Below are 16,004 nucleotides of genomic sequence, written 5' to 3' on the forward strand. Positions count from 1 at the left end.
TATGTACCTGTCTTCAAGTTGTTCTGTCACCCCCACCCACCCAGTGCTTTCCCACCTCCAGAAGAAATGCTGTCCTCTCCCTTGTCTAGAGCAGTCATTCCTAACCAGCTGGCCCATGAGAATGACCTGCATCAACACTTAGGCCAGACCCCAGGCCAATGAAATTAGAATATCTCAGAAAGGGCCCCGCATAAGGATTATTTTTTTTTTTTGAGATGGAGTCTCGCTGTGTTGTGCAGGGTGGAGTGCAGTGGTGCAATCTGCTCTCACTGCAACCTCCACCTCTTGGGTTCAAGTGATTCTCCTGCTTCAACCTCTTGAGTAGCTGGAACTACAGGCACGCATCACCATGCCCAGCTAAATTTTGTATTTTTAGTACAGATGGAATTTCACCATGTTGGCCATGCTGGTCTCGAACTTCTGACCTCAGGTGATCCACCCACCTATGAAACGGAAAAAGTTCCCTTTTCCCCCCTCGCAGGGTTTGTGACGGGGAGTGCCCCACTTCTTCAGGGTCCTGCTGCTCAAACCTCTAGGGGAGCATAGAGGTGGGCAGGTTGTAGGACTCCCAGCCCATGGCAGGGTCTAGGGGTGAATGGTTATGGCTCCTGAAGCCCCAGTGGGCGTGTGCGTTTTTAGTTTAGCCGTCTATAGGCGGCTTGTGTTAACCAGCTCAATTTGACCCTCTTCTTGTCGAAAGGACAGAGGGCTTTCTGTATCCGAGTTCTTGGCTTGGTGTACCAGAAGAATCAGATCACACGTGGGCTTGGAGAATGGGTACAAGGTTTTATTGAGTGGAAGTAGCTCTCAGCAGGTGGGGGAGCCAGAAGGGAGATGGTTTGCCCCCGAAGTCAAGCTGCTCAGTGGTCCTGACCGCCCCAGCCAAACTCTGCGTCATTCTGTGGGTAGAAGTCCTGCAGGCGTGCCAGCGTGCTCCCCTCGGGTCCTCAATGTCGAGCTGCATGAGTCTTCTTCCTCCGATGTGTTCCTCCAGACGTTCAGCCGCTTGTGTGCTTGCCTGCTGGGGTCTCAGGTTTTTACAGGCACAGGATGGGGGCATGGCAGGCCAGGATGGTCTTGGAAAATGCAACATTTGCGCATGAAGGCAGGAGTGCCTGTCCTCACCTAGGTCCATGGGCGCAGGCCCAGGGGTGGAGCCCCCCCCACCAAGGACCTGCCCTTCTCCCAGCACTTCCTTACCCCCTTTTGTATCACCTCGGCCTCCTAAAGTGCTGGTATTACAGGCGTGAGCCACTGCGCCTGGCCCACATTCGGCTATTTTTTAATTCCCTAGATCATTCTCGTGGGTCCAGGGTGAAAGCTCCTACAAGCCAACCCCACTATGGTTCCACTCTTCAGTTCCACCGTCTCCCAGGGAGCTCCTTGCCACACCATTTGCCTCACCTCTGCCTCTCCGCACCTGTACCTCTCCACTCTCTACTCACCGCCCCCACACTGCATCACCAAGCACCCCTCACCCCGTCATCCCTGGCTTGCCTTTCCCTTTGACTCCTAGAACAGTCCTGTGACTTTCACTTGACCAGAATTCAGAGAAAACCCTGATATGGATTTTAAACCTCACATATGGACAGAGCTCTCTCCACCGCGATGCCAAACATCCACTTCTCTGTCCTTCCAACTCTCATCCCGTCTCACTTCCTCTGCTCTCCAATTCCACAAGCAAGTGGTCCCTGCCTTCAGCCCCCATTTCTGCCACAGTGTGACACCTACTCGCTGGAAGTTAAAAGGCCTCTCCCAACACCTCTCCAAGGCAATGGCACCACAGCCTTCAGACTACCTGTGCTCAATGCCTGCGGGAGAACACTGGTAAAAGGCGGTTTACTTGAGTTCACTGCTATTGGGTAAACAAAGGAGGATTTTTTCAAGAAACCTCCAGTATCCATAAGACAATAGATCAAAGAGGAGCCCGCATAAGCCAAGGGAGGCCCAATGAAGAAGAAAGGGTTGGCTCTGTTCCACCTGGGAAGCACCTGCCCACCAAGAACTGGGGATTTGAAGGGATCTTTTTCTGTCGGTGGCAAAGCTGGGAGTTCCTCTGGGGCCTAAAGCAGAAAGCAGACAGGACCAGGAGAACATGCATACCTCTCAAACACAGAGAACAGCCCCACGGGCTGGACCTTGTAACTGAAGAAAGGAGTCAGGAGCTTTTTGCTCTAAGAGTCCTTGCTGAAACGGCGTAATGTTGTAGGGACTACCGCGGCCCTGTGTTGTACCCTCACACATCCGCACCTATGGCATGCTGGTGGTGGATTCTAGAAGCCAGACTTGAAAATAAATTGTTGCCTATCCTCCCATCATTCACTCATCAAATACGTCATCAATGCCTACTTCATGATAAGAGTTAGAGAAACACACACCATGAGGGCTGGGCGCAGTGGCTCACGCCTGTAATCCCAGCACTTTGGGAGGCCAAGACGGGCAGATCACAAGGTCAGGAGTTCGAGATTAGCCTGGCCAATATGGTGAAACCCCATCTCTACTAAAAATACAAAAATTAGCCGGGCATGGTGGCGCATCCCTATAGTCCCAGCTACTCGGGAGGCTGAGGCAGGAGAATCACTTGAATCCAGGAAGTGGAGGTTGCAGTGAGCCGAGATCACGTCACTGACTCCAGCCTGGGTGACACAGCAAGACTGTGTCTCAAAAAAAAAAAACACACAACACACATCATGACACAGCCCTTGACCTTGGAGAGCCCAAAGTCTAGAGAGAGCCAAACAGATTATAAAGTGAAGCCTGTGATTAAAAAAAAAAAAAAAAATAGAATGCAGGTAACCAGTGTTTTGGGAACCCAGAAGGGATCCTTCTGTGGGGCTAGGAGATAAGGCAAGGTTTATGGTCCTGAGGATGCCGAAAGCTTCAGGGATGAAAGCAGGGACTCCAGCCTTATAAAATATGATTGATCCCTTTCACCTTTTTTTCATCCCCAAACAGCTCACTTTACTGAAATTGACATCAAAGGTCACTGTTTTTAAGGTTTCACATCAGAATTGTGAAATGGTTGTCTAGAGAGGTACTGATCCTGCTGGACAATGAGACAATGTCTACTTCTCCAAACCCTTTAGAAACCCGAACACTCTCACTGAAACAATGAGAAGGTCACTCTGATAGGTTGAAATGGAATTAAATGGTTGTGCTAATTTATATTTGTTAGATTACTAGTAAAACTAAACATGCTTTCAAGATTAATGACATGGAATTTGTCTTTAATTGACTCCTTTTTTGTCCCCTGCTCTGGAGCTATGTTGTTTTTTCTTTGATGTCTCTACTTTGTCCCTGTCTCTCCATCTCTGATGTCCTCCACCCAGTCCAGGCCCACATCACTGCTCCCTATTTTCCTGGCCTAAATTGTACCCCTGGCCCCAGTCCTCCAGCCTGCTCCGTGCACCTGCTTCTCCTGCTAAGACAGCCCTTCCATCAGATCACTCCCTCCTTCAGAAGCTCTGAGGCTCCTGGTTGCTCAACAGATTGAGTCTTCTGCTAGCTTTCCAGGATATCCATAGAGGGGACCCTTCCTGCCTAACATCCAACCACCCCTTGTCTCAGCCCGGCCTCTTCCCATCCCTGCATCCCCACCCAACACTGCTCTCTCTTTAAGGCATCACACTTTGGAGCTCCTCTCGGCACCTTTTCCTGGTTACAGGACAGGAAATCTGCAACTTGTCCTCCTAATTTCAATGTAAGTTAGCCATTTGTGACCAAGAACCCCGAATCCTCTAGAAACATGTTAACTGCTGACAGCCTGTATCACAAGTAGCTTAAACCCAGAATAGAGCTGAACCACAGTGCTGACGGTCCCTTCCCACATTCAGGGTTTGGGGAGGCATGATGCTTCCAGAAACAGCACATCAAACAGACCACAGCTCAATAAAGTCCCTGCCCTACCACCTACTTAGAAGGAATTTGGGAAGGTTATCTGACTCTCTAAACTTTATTGTCCTTGGTGTCACAAGTTGGGGGTTCCAGGAGAAAGACACTGAGATGGAGTTTGGCTTGCAGGATATTTATTAGAAATCAACATTTACAGAAAAGAGATGGAGGAATCACAGCTGGGCAGAGGGACCAAGCCTCAGCCAACCCAATGGAAAACTCTGGGGCCTATGTGACAACCCCGAAATTGTCCCCTATTGGCCAGAATGGCCAAGGCTTTATCCCCTTGCCTGGATCAGTCATCGATGTAGACACCCCAGGGTGTACACTGCATAGAAGGGGCCGACTGCTGGAGGCTCTGGGCTGCACACCTCCATATCCACTGCATTTGTTTATAGAAGGAGGTAATCACAGGACCTACCCTGTGTTGTTGCAATGATGACATAAATGAAACATTTAGCACATAGCATGTCTGGCACAGAACAGGAATTCAATAAATGCTTGCCGTTATTGTCATTGTCATCACAGGTCGAGTAACAGCTGGAGGAAGAGTCCTCCCCTTCAGTAATTCACCGAGTGCATGCATTGAGCACTTATGATGTGTCAGGCACAGTTCAAGGATCAGGAGTGCTGCTCTGAGGTTACAGGTGTTCAGTAGGTGGCCATGACAGGCCTTGCCCAGAAAAGAAAACTTGAGCAAAGACTTGACGAGGCTAGAAACAGGAGACAGCCATGCAACCGCCCTAGAAAAGGAGCAAGCCTAGAACGTTCCAGGCCAGAGGGGCTGAACAAAGTGAGCCAGAGGGAACGGGATGGGAGTAAAGGTCAGACAGGCAAGACTGCTTCTGGGGTGGAGGAGAAAATGTCAAACCAAACTCAGATCTGATCAAGTCTCGCCATCAACTTAAAGGTACAGAAATACAGGGGCAGAGCAACATGGTAATACCTTGAGATTATCATCAGCAAAAGTAAGGCTGTGGGAGACTACAGGAAAAGTGACCTAGTTTCTTCAAAAACTGAAAAATTGCAAGAAAGAGGTAATGAAGAGGCTCCTATGGATTAAGACATGAACAGATCAACCAATCCCACTATAAAAACCTTATTTGGATCTCAGTTCCAACCAGCAAACTGTCTTACAACTATTCATCAGCATCTTATAACTGAGAAAATATAAACAATGGCTGGACTTTTAACAATAATAAAGAATTGCTACAAATTATTTTTAGGCATCATAATGAAATTGCTTTGTGGGCTTTTTTGAGCCCTTATCTTTGAGAGATAAGTACTGAAATCGTTATGGATAAAATGATAGGATGCCTGAAATTTGCTTCAGAAATAATCAAGGGGTGGGGGAAAGGAGGTGGAGGTGAAAAAAGACTGTCCATATTTGGCAACTTTTGAAGCTGTGATGGGTACATAAAGATGTATTATGCTGTTCCCTCTACTACACTGTTTTACGTACAGTTGCAATTTCCCATAATAAAAGGTTGCAAATACACCTGCCAATGATTCTGAAGCATTGCCTCAAACTCCTCCAGGACACTCCCTCCACAATTACTACGTTGACTGGAATCCACCCATCCCCTACCTGGAATCTCTTGGACATCCTCAGACCCTCCAGTGATCACTAAATGGAATGCTGATTTTCTCCAGTGCTTAAAGCCAAAAGCAGGTTTTTCCAGGCCCACCTGACCTTCCGCAGCTTGAGGGCATCCAGCCAACGTGCCTGACTGTGGATGGTAAACAACCAGTGAGCTCACAATTTCTAAAGGCTAGAGAGACCCAAGAAAATCTCATGCCCGTGTGCAACAAAAGACTGTTTATAAGAATGTTTATAGTTGCTATATTCCTAATTGCCAAAAATGGAAACACCCAAATGTCTATCCACAACAGATGGGTAAATAAGGTATGGTATAATTATGTGATGGAATACTACACAGCCATGAAAAAGATCAAACTTCACATACATGCTGCTACAGAGATGAATTTCACAGACAAAATGTCGAGTGACAGAAGCCAGAGACAAAAGACCATATATTATCTGATTCTATTCATACGAAGCCAAAATTAGTGTGTTAGGGGAAGGAAGGGCTACTTACCAGAAAGAGGCATGAGGGTTTCTGGGGATGCTGGAAATGTTTTATACCTTGTGGTTACTTGGAAAACATATATGTTAAATTTGGTCAACTATACACTTAAGATTTGTGTGCTCTGTGAGTTATATTTCAATCTTGTGGGGTTTTTTTATTTAAGAGAAAAGTTTTATTATTCCCAACACCATGAAATGGAGGCAAAAAATAAATACAGGAAAGAAAAAAAATTTTTCTAAGAGAGTCCTTTTTTAATTACTCTTTTTCTGAGACAGTGTCTTGCTCTGTTGCCCAGGCTGGAGTGCAGTGGCTTAATCAGCTCACTGCAGCCTGGATTTCCCAGACTCAAGTGATCCTCCCACCTCAGCCTCCTGAATAGCTGGGACCACAGACAGGCACCACCGTGCCCCGCTAATTATTTTTTTTTCTAATTTTTGTAGTGATGAGGTGTTGCCCAGGCTGGTGTCAAACTCCTGGGCTCAAGCGATCCTCCCACCTCCCAAAGTGCTGAGACTACAGGCGTGAGCCACCGCACCTTGTCATTCTAAGGGAGTCTTATGTGTTGGATGATCATATATTAGCCAAATTTGGAGAGTTCTAAGAGTAAAAACAAGTGCTATGAAGAAATACGTCAGGCTGGGCATGGTGGCTCACGCCTGCAATCTCAGCACTTTGGGATGCTGAGGTGGGAGGATTGCTTGGGCCCAGGAGTTCAAGACCAGCCTGGGCAACAAAGTAAGATCCCATCTCTTGAAAAAAAATATTTAAAAAAAAAAGTAGTATGTCAGAACAACAGGCCTAAGCCAGGCTGTGTGGCTACCCTGATTTAATTTATTGGATGTTGACTTCTGGGATCCCTTTCCGGCTTGCACCAGTACCTCTCAACCAGTCTACACAGTCCAATCTCCTCTGCAGCTTTTAAGAATCCCCTGCTTGGGAATATTGCTTTCCCTGGGAATTCTGGTTTACTTGGTGGAGAAGAGGGCCTAGTTGTCCCCTTTTTTTTTCTTTTAACTCTCCACGTAGTTCTGATGTACAGCCAGAGTAGACAACGTTGCCTCAGGCACGGGATACTGGTAGTCCACCAAATGGCTCAGCGTGTCCCATCAGCTGGCAAATTAAGAAATAATACTAAGGCTGTGTAGAGAAGATAAAGGGACAGTTTTCTTCTGTATGAGTTTCTATGTATTTGCGGGGAAACATGCCCTGTGCATGAACCTGTACTTCCATGTTCATCTTTTATTTCATAGTCTTGTGCCCAGTTCATGGATTCTTGTCTGTTGAGCTTTTAGCTCTGACACTTAATGTTGGATGTTTTTAATTTTGGTTATTAAAATTATCTTAGTTATCCAAACAAGATGACCAACCATCGTGGTTTGCCTGGGACTGTCCTGCTTTTCACCTCAAAAGTCCCACATCCCAGGAAACCAGCATCTCTGGCAAACGGGGATGGTTGGTCACTCGCAGTAAAACACATTATTCTGGAATGGTTCTAGTGGCCACATGATTTAAGGAAATTAGATTGTGGATCTGGAAACTGCTAAGAATTCGGGAAAATCTCCAGCCCCAGCACTGCAGACCCAATTTAGACAATAACTCTCTTCCACTTTTCCAAATTCCTGTCCACTGTGTGTGGGAAGCTCAGCCTCAGGCCACACTGGCGAGTACAGCTGACAGGCCGAGGGACATTCCTGTCCAGCTCTCTCATCTCACCTCCCTTCCTTCTGATACTGTGTGAGCACCAAGATAACTCATGCACTTCTACTTCCCACCCTGTGTGCAGCAGAGAAACATCGCTGGCGTCTCTCTGCCTTTAACAAGCCTGCCTTTGCTTCCAGCTCTGAGAAAGCACGTTATCTGTGTGTTCAGCCCCTGAACCTGGGCACCCCTCTGCTTTGGTCTCTAACCTGACTTGAAGACGGCCTCTTCGCCCCACCATTTCTGCTTTTTTTTTTTTTTTGAATTCCTTTTACACACACACACCACACAATTTTAATTTGACCAATGGATTCACATCACATATTTTTTTCCTCCCAAAGAAGGTTCACACTCAGTCGTCTTTGCAAGCCAAATACTTTGCATATCTGAAAGCACATCCTTAGATCATGTGAAGTGTTTTTTTAAGTATAAAAAGGGATTTCCGGGCTGGGCACGGTGGCTTATGCCTGTAATCCCAGCACTTTGGGAGGTCGAGGCAGGCAGATCACCTGAGGTCGGGAGTTCAAGACCACCCTGACCAAAATGGAGAAACCCCATCTCTGCTAAAAATGCAAAATTAGTCGGGCGTGGTGGTGCATGTCTGTAATCCCAGCTACTCTGGAGGCTGAGGCAAGAGAATTGCTTGAACCCAGGAGGCAGAGGTTGTGGTAAGCCAAGATCGCACCATTGCACTCCAGCCTGGGCAACAAGAATGAAACTCCATCTCAAAAAAAAAAAAGGGATTTCTGAATTAGTTGATATCTACTAATACTTTGCTGTCAATTCTGAAAGGATTGGAAAACAGAAAATGTACAGCCGCTGTAAGCTTCACAAGTGAGCAGTGAGCCAATTAGCAGCCCCCTCCCCTTTTTAAAAATAGGAATCCGAGCTGAGCGTGGTGGCTCACATCTGTAATCCCAGCACTTTGGGAGGCCAAGGAGGGTGGATCACTTGAGGTCAGAAGTTTAAGACCAGCCTGGCAAACATGGTAAAACCCCCTCTCTACTAAAAATACAAACATTAGCCAGGCATAGTAGTGGGCGCCTGTAATCCCAGCTACTCAGGAGGCGGAGGCAGGAGAATTGCTTGAACCCAGAAGGCAGAGGTTGCAGTGAGCCGAGACTGCACCACCACACTCCAGCTCTGGGTCACAGAGCAAAGACTCCATCTCAAAAAAAATAAAAAATCTCTTTCATCAACCTACAATACCCCTTTTCCTGCAAAACCTACTGATTTTCACTCAATATGTCTAAGAAATGATACTTCACTTTATGCCCAGTAACAGACCTCAAGGTCCATTCCCATGTGACTGGGAAAGCTTCCCTCTTCCCCTTGCAGACAGATATACATTGCTAGCTGTTAAACTGATGAAGAAGACACAGTACTCAGAAAAGAATAACCAGTGACACTCCCCATAAACACTTTCATGAGGAACAGCAGTCAGAGAAAAAAATGCCTGCACTAGAACCAACTTTCAGAACTGCTACTAGCCAGCTATGAGACATCTTTTGCCTCTCAAAGCTTTAGTTTCTCATCCATAAAATAAGGCATTTGCACAAAATTATCTCCACAACCTTCTTTCTACTCCAAAATGCTATGATCTTCCTTACTGCATTCTTTATTCCTCCTCCATCATCTACTTCCAAAGCATAGTTCACAGGAGTCAAGTATATGCTGAAAAAAATCAGATAATAATTATAATCAGTACATATTAAAGATTAAGCCAATTTTAAAAATAGAAATAGTAAATATATACATTGCAAAGAAAAAACAAATGGCTGATAAATATATAAAAAGATGCTTAACCTCACTAGCAATCAGAAAAATTAAAATTAAAATGAGATGCCGTTTTTTCTCCATTGAATTGGTAAAAATATAAAAGAACGATAATGTCAACCGTTGGCAAGGATGTGGGGAAACAGGAGTGTAACTCAGCACAGACTCCTTAGGGACAATGTCACATTGTCCACAAGCATGTAAAAGTTTAGGTACCCTTTCATCTGAATCTATAAACCTATACTGCAGAGTATTCATACATGTTGCACCACTGTGTGTACTTTTAAAAAATCGAATACAAACTAAAGGCCTTTCTACAGGAGACTTTGTTGAATATGCTTCATCCAAAGATAGATTAAAGGCACTTAGCTTTCCTTTAGGAATCTGCCCATTGGACTTCAGGATCAAAAAAAAAAAAACAGTTAAGGTTAACTCTTCTCTCAGCCAAGAACTATAATTTGCATTTGGCATCTGCCACTTAGAATAAGCAGCTTCCATCTTTCTTGCGTTGGGCACAGAGATCACATTTGAAGGTGGCTGTTTCTCTACCTTCCGTGCCATTGTTCAAAATGGTAGCGAGAAATCGGAAGGAAATCCAGCATGCAGAAAGAGAAACCCTGTAACAAGGCTGTGTCTCTGAGCTGAGAGTATCTTTCAGGGCTGCAAGGCACACGTGTGAGCCAGCCTGAGAAACATCCCAAACAATCGGAAAAGTCCAGGTATCTATCTCCACTGCAGGTAACTTCAGTGTGAACTTCAGTATTTCTTGGGGTCAAAAAAGTCACTGTAGAAGGGGAAAAAAATTCAGACCAGCTGTAGTATGAGGAAGCCTGGGCAGAAAACAAGCGCATCAAGACAGAGGAAGCAATTCTGTCGTCTTCAAGTTGAAACAAGACCTGCACTCCTCAAAAGGGACACTGCCCAATAAAGCACAGGGGGTATAAGAAAACCTCACTCCTCATAAGAACATGCATTTCAAAATGGAAGATGAGGCCGGGCGCGGTGGCCCACGCCTATAATCCCAGCGCTTTTAGGAGGCCAAGGCGGGAGGATCACCTGAGGTCAGGAGTTCGAGACCAGCCTGGCCAACATGGTGAAACCTCATCTCTACTAAAAAATACAAAAATTATCTGGGCCTGGTGGTGCGTGCTTGTAATCCCAGCTACTCGGGAGGCTAAGACAGGAGAATCACTTTAACCCAGGAGGTTGCAGTGAGCCGAGATCACACCACTGCACTCCAGCCTGGGTGACAGAGCAAGACTTCATCTCAAAAAAAACAAAAAAAAAAAGGAAGATAAAGGGTTCAAAGAGTTTTCAAGATGATAGACACTTCTCATACACAGCACTAATTTTTAGTTAAAAATGTGTAGCCTTCCCAAGTACATTAAAAATTAATTAAAAGAAAAAGTTGGTTGGACCCACTCTTGTTTGGGAAATTTCATTACCCTGAAGTTTCTGAACATACTGTTTTCTATATAAACAAAAGAGAAGACAGTCTATCTAAAAGCAAGTACAATGTATTTTTATGGAAATAAACTAGACACAGATTCTAGGCTAAATAGCTAATCATTAAATACACAGAGAGTCCTGGCCATTGCCACACCAATGACTAAATGCCTTTAACAATCAACATCCTGGAGGTTTGAACATTTCCTCCAGGAGCCTAGTGTTTTTACAGACACCATCTCATTTCTGTACATAACATTCTCAGGATGTTCCTAGACTGTCCCCATTTTGTAAGTATAAAAAGTGAGATGCCAAAACCTACCTGACTTGCCCAAGGTCATAGAGCCATTAGTCAGGGCCTTGATGCCAGGCCTGCAGAGCACACAGCAAACTACCTGTGTCTCTTGGGGGCCAGCATCACAAAAATTATATTTGAACATTTCAACAACCATCTTGGACACGATCTTTCTCCAAACCACATTGTAATAAAGTTGTCACTTTGGTTCCAAGAATACTCTTTGATGGCGAAGAGTTCAACAAGCCTCTTCCTCTATCAAAACTGGTTTGCCCAGATGTCCTAGCTCAACAGGTGGGAGGAAGGGCAAATCTGGGAACCAGGACCTGCAAACAGAGCCAACTCAAAACAGAATCCAATCATCACCCTAGCAAGTTTCCTCAACCTGGGTGTGAGATTAATTCCCATTCTGGGCATAAGTCAGAACCTTTACTCTCAGTGTAAACAGCAACCAACCAGCAAAATCCTAAGACATTTTCTCAACATCCCTTAAAATTCATTGCTCGTTGATTCCTACAAGGCCCTTCAGGTTCCTGTCTCAGTTCTTGGCCCCACAGGCATCTTGAACTAATACTAGCCAGGGAATGTTCTGTGCTCTCTCACCTCTGGGTCTTTGCACATTCGTGTCTCTATCCAGAAAACTGTCTTCTTGGTACCCTCGTCTACACCACTCCTTACACACCCAGCTTCTCCCCATCTTAGAGGTCACTTCTTCCAGGAAGCCCTCCTGGCCTCTCTCAGTTATGTGTTTCTGTGTAACCCTGTATTTCTCCTATCATAGGACACAAAATTACCCTCTACATGTAATTACCTGGTAACTTGTCTGCCTCTTCTATTTAAACCATAAACTCCATGAGGGCGGGAGCTGGGTCTGTCTTCTTACCCATTGTATCTCTAGCACCCTGCATAGCATCAGGTTGTGGATAAATGAGCAAGTGAATACATGAAATTAATAAACATCTATGGTTTACCATTACAGCAGGCCTGCTGCTGGACACAGGATAGAAAGATAAACTTACGCCCTCTGCCTTTGGACAAATTGTCATCTATCAATCCACAATGATTTCTTATCTTTATTTCACATATAGATAGACTTTTATAAAAACACAGCTACCCAACATGAGCCATGAAGCTGATTCTCACTAGAATGAGAATGTCCTTCTCTGTGCTATCAGTGGTGTCTCTGAAATGTTTAGATCCAGACTTGACCTTTAAACTCCTGCTTTGTGAGAATCAACAAATAGATGAGAATACTCTGTATTACAAGCAAGCATCGTGCCTGCTGGCTTCAGGCTCCCCAGAGAAATGAGATTCCAGAAGTTCATCTGTTTCAGGATTTTTTCTGTTTTTTTTTTTTTTTCTTGGAGAAAGCGTCTCACTCTGTCACCTGGCTGAAGTGCAGTGGTGAGATCATGGCTCACTGCAGCCTCCAACTGATGATAGACTCAAACAGTCCTCCTGCCTCAGCCTCCCAAGTAGCTGGGACCACATGTGCGTGCCACCATGCCCAGCTCACTTGTTTTTATTTTTTGCAGAGACAGGGTCTCCCTATGTTGCCCAGTCTGGTCTTAAACTCCTGGACTCAAGAGATCCTCCTGCCTCAGCCTCTCAAAGTGCTGGGATTACAGGCATGAGAGCTACCACTCCCGGCCTCAGAAGCTGATCTGAATAGGAATAAACGTAGGGTGAGAAGTGAGACAGGTTTTTGTTTTGTTTGCAGCTGTCCTTTCCACAAAAGAACTACAAAAAACACAGCACCTCCATCCCTTCTGCCTTCTAAACTAAAAAGGAACACAGTCCACAGGCTCTTGACTTTATCTTTCTGAGCTGTTTCTAAACTAGGCTCCACCCCACCCAACCCCTTGATACCATTACCCAAGTCTGTGGTTCTCAAAGGTGGTCCAAGGACCAGCAGCATCAGCATCATCTAAGAGCTTATGAGAAATGCAGATTCTCAGGCCCCACTCCGACACACTGAATCAGAAATACTGGGGTGGAGCCCAGCCATCAGTGTTTTTATCAAAGGCTCTAGGGAATTCTGATACACACTCAAATTTGAGAGCCACTGCCTAGTTCCTTATCACAGCACTTACTGCAAGCTGAGTTGTCTTGCTTATTTATTTAAATGTCTTCTTTCTTGTCCTCTTTCACTGGAGGATTTCAGCTGCATGAAAGCTGGGACCTTGTCCATGTGGCTCAGGGCTCTGCACCTTCTGTGACTTAGAAAGCAGCCATCACGTAATAGGTGCACGGTAAATATTTTTCAAATAAACAAACAAATCTTCTATATTTGCTTGTTTTCCTCAATTTCCAAGGAGCTAGCCCTGAACAATCCCAGAAGTTAAAGCACCCTTGTGAGTCATCTGGGCAAGCAGGTGGTTATCTACTGGGTGATAAGGCTCCAAGGACAGGAGGTGAATGCGGCACAGCCTGACCCCATGTCCCCTTCGCCCAAATCCCCAAGGCTGGAGTGCCCCCTCACAATCATGCTGAACTCACCTTTCCCTATTTCAGAGGCCTGATGTTGTTCCACCACCGAGACATCCTGGACTCATGAATGGATTCAGGATTACCAAGGAGATTCCCTGTACAGGTGAACCAACTTTTGGCCGCCCATTCCTCTGCAGAGTCCTCCCTTCCTCAGGGCACCCTCCCCTTCTCCACTAACTACCACACCCAGGGAAGCAGAAGCCGGTTGTCATTATGATGCATAAAGTCCCATCTCCAGGTTACATAGCAGAATTGTTTGAGAAGTTCTTCCCTTATTAGTCAAAAGGGCAGGAAAGGCAGATCTTGGGGGAAGAGACAAGAGAAACAGCCATTCAGAAAAAAGAAAGATTATCGCTGCTTCTCACACCAACTGGTGCTCATTTTATCTCAGGGAAACACTCATAAGCCTAAAATGTACACATCATGATGACCGTTCCTCAAAATAAGGAAACTAAGGCTTAGAGAGTAACTTTTCCAGCCAGATGTGTGGTGGCTCACACCTGTAATCCCAGCGCTTTGGGAGGCCGAGATAGGTGGGTCACTAGAGGCCAGAAGTTTGAGACCAGCCTAGCCAACATACAGTAAAACCCTGTCTCTACCAAAAATACAAAAATTAGCCGGGTGTGGTGGTGGGCATCTGCAATCCCAGCTACTTGGGAGGCTGAGGCAGGAGAATCGCTTGAAACCTGGAGGCGGAGACTGCATTGAGCAGAGAAAACTCCTCTGCACTCCAGCCTGGGCAACAGAGCGAGACTCTGTCTCAAAAAAACAAAAGAGAATATCTTTTCCAAGATCCTACAGTGGACCATAACCCTAACTCAGCTCTGACTCCAAAGCCTTTCTTAATCTCCGGCCCCTCCCTTCCACGGCCCTGCCAGCAGCCGTTCACCCAAATAGGGAAAGACAGAATGCATTTTCAGGAGGGAATAAGCCAGGTGACTTGAAGAGCCAAGAGGACACCTGGCTTCTGGCGTCTCCACCCACCACCCTGCCCTGAGGCTGCCACGCCTCTCTTCCTGGATTTGCCCTGGGCCTGCCTGGGACGGTTAATGTTAACGAGCACTGAGCACCTTCAGGTTCCCAAGGCCCCTGTGGAAGGTGGGATGCTGACTCACAGCCTACGTGGCAGCCACATGTTTCCACAGCTCCCAGCAGCAGCAGCCAGCAGGCGCCTCCTGTGTCCTACGGGCTAACGGGAGGAGACCCCTGATTAGGGCAAGGAAGGGGAAGCTGCTGTTTTCAGTGTCTCCATTGGAGGAGGGAGGCTGGAGGGGCTGTTAGCAATGGAGGGAGAAGGAATTCTGAGCAGCTTCACAAAAAGCTTCCATGAGATGGCTTCCCACTGTCCCCTCTGCCTTTTACATCTCTAAAAGATTGATCTGCTTTTACCCAATCACACCAACTAACACGCAAGGGGAGGTTGGGATGCTGTGGCGTGAAGATTTACAAAAAGCGCACTGGCAGAAACGAGGAAGGGCTTAATGCTACCCTGCAGGGTGCTCAGGACCTCCAAAGCGAGCGTGAGGATTCCAAAGGCCAAGGCCCCAGGTCAACCTGCCCCTCGCTCCACCCTCACCCTCTGTCCAGACAGCACCTGGGGCTTTCATGTTGGAAGGTCTCTAGGGAGGATGGGGAAACTGAGCTCCCTTCTTCCTGCCCCTGTGTGCCTCTCATCAAAACCAAATGAAAATGTGATGTGCGATAACAAACACGAGAGAGAGTAGGACCAACAAACTTAAATCTCATTATCCTGAATGGAAGCTTGCCCTGCTTCTCAGGGATGCCTTTAAATCTAAGAGACTGGGCAATGCTGAGACAGGCATGGGTATGTTGGCACGCGTGCAGCCATCCTCTCTACTGTGATGTTCCCAAGAGTGTTAGAAACCTCAGTGAGTTCAAATAAAGCCACTCCCACCCCTGAGCAAGGGGTACTGGAGGAAGGTGAAATCGGCTCAGGGTAGTTCAGGGAGGAAGGCGAGAACCACCCCTGGGCAGAAGGGAGGGTGCCAGGCACCGGCCACAGTCAATCCAGCCCTCGGCCACAGCCCTGAAATAAAGCCCTGGCTTTCGGGAGCTGGAACTCACATCGCTTCTGCTCCGCTGCAACATGCCTGGATGCTCTGCGCTGTGGGCGCTGGCTCATCGCCCCTCTGATTCACACCGTTATTAAACCAGCACTTGGGCAAGAAGCAAAATCATCCAGGGCCCAGCACTCTGGGCAAAAACTGAAGAGCACGCAACCTCGGAATACACGGATGGAGAAACAAATGGTGTGGCTGCTCAGCCCACTTTCTGTTCCAAATGATGTCTACATGTCC

The 16,004-nt window shown here is 46.4% G+C and overlaps 1 long non-coding RNA gene across 1 annotated transcript; it reads right to left on the reverse strand.

The window, feature by feature from the left end:
* Nucleotides 1-6,704: 6,704 nt before the first annotated feature.
* LOC129059868 (uncharacterized) lies at nucleotides 6,705-13,875 on the reverse strand. Its single transcript, XR_008525957.2, has 4 exons — nucleotides 13,696-13,875; nucleotides 12,008-12,098; nucleotides 9,254-9,353; nucleotides 6,705-7,091 (listed from the first exon to the last, which is right to left on the reverse strand). It is a non-coding gene; the product is annotated as an uncharacterized LOC129059868 (long non-coding RNA).
* Between the last annotated feature and the right edge of the window lie 2,129 nt (nucleotides 13,876-16,004).

This window comes from Pongo abelii, chromosome 5, assembly GCF_028885655.2.
Source record: "Pongo abelii isolate AG06213 chromosome 5, NHGRI_mPonAbe1-v2.0_pri, whole genome shotgun sequence".
In the NCBI taxonomy this organism is placed as follows: Eukaryota; Metazoa; Chordata; class Mammalia; order Primates; family Hominidae; genus Pongo; species Pongo abelii.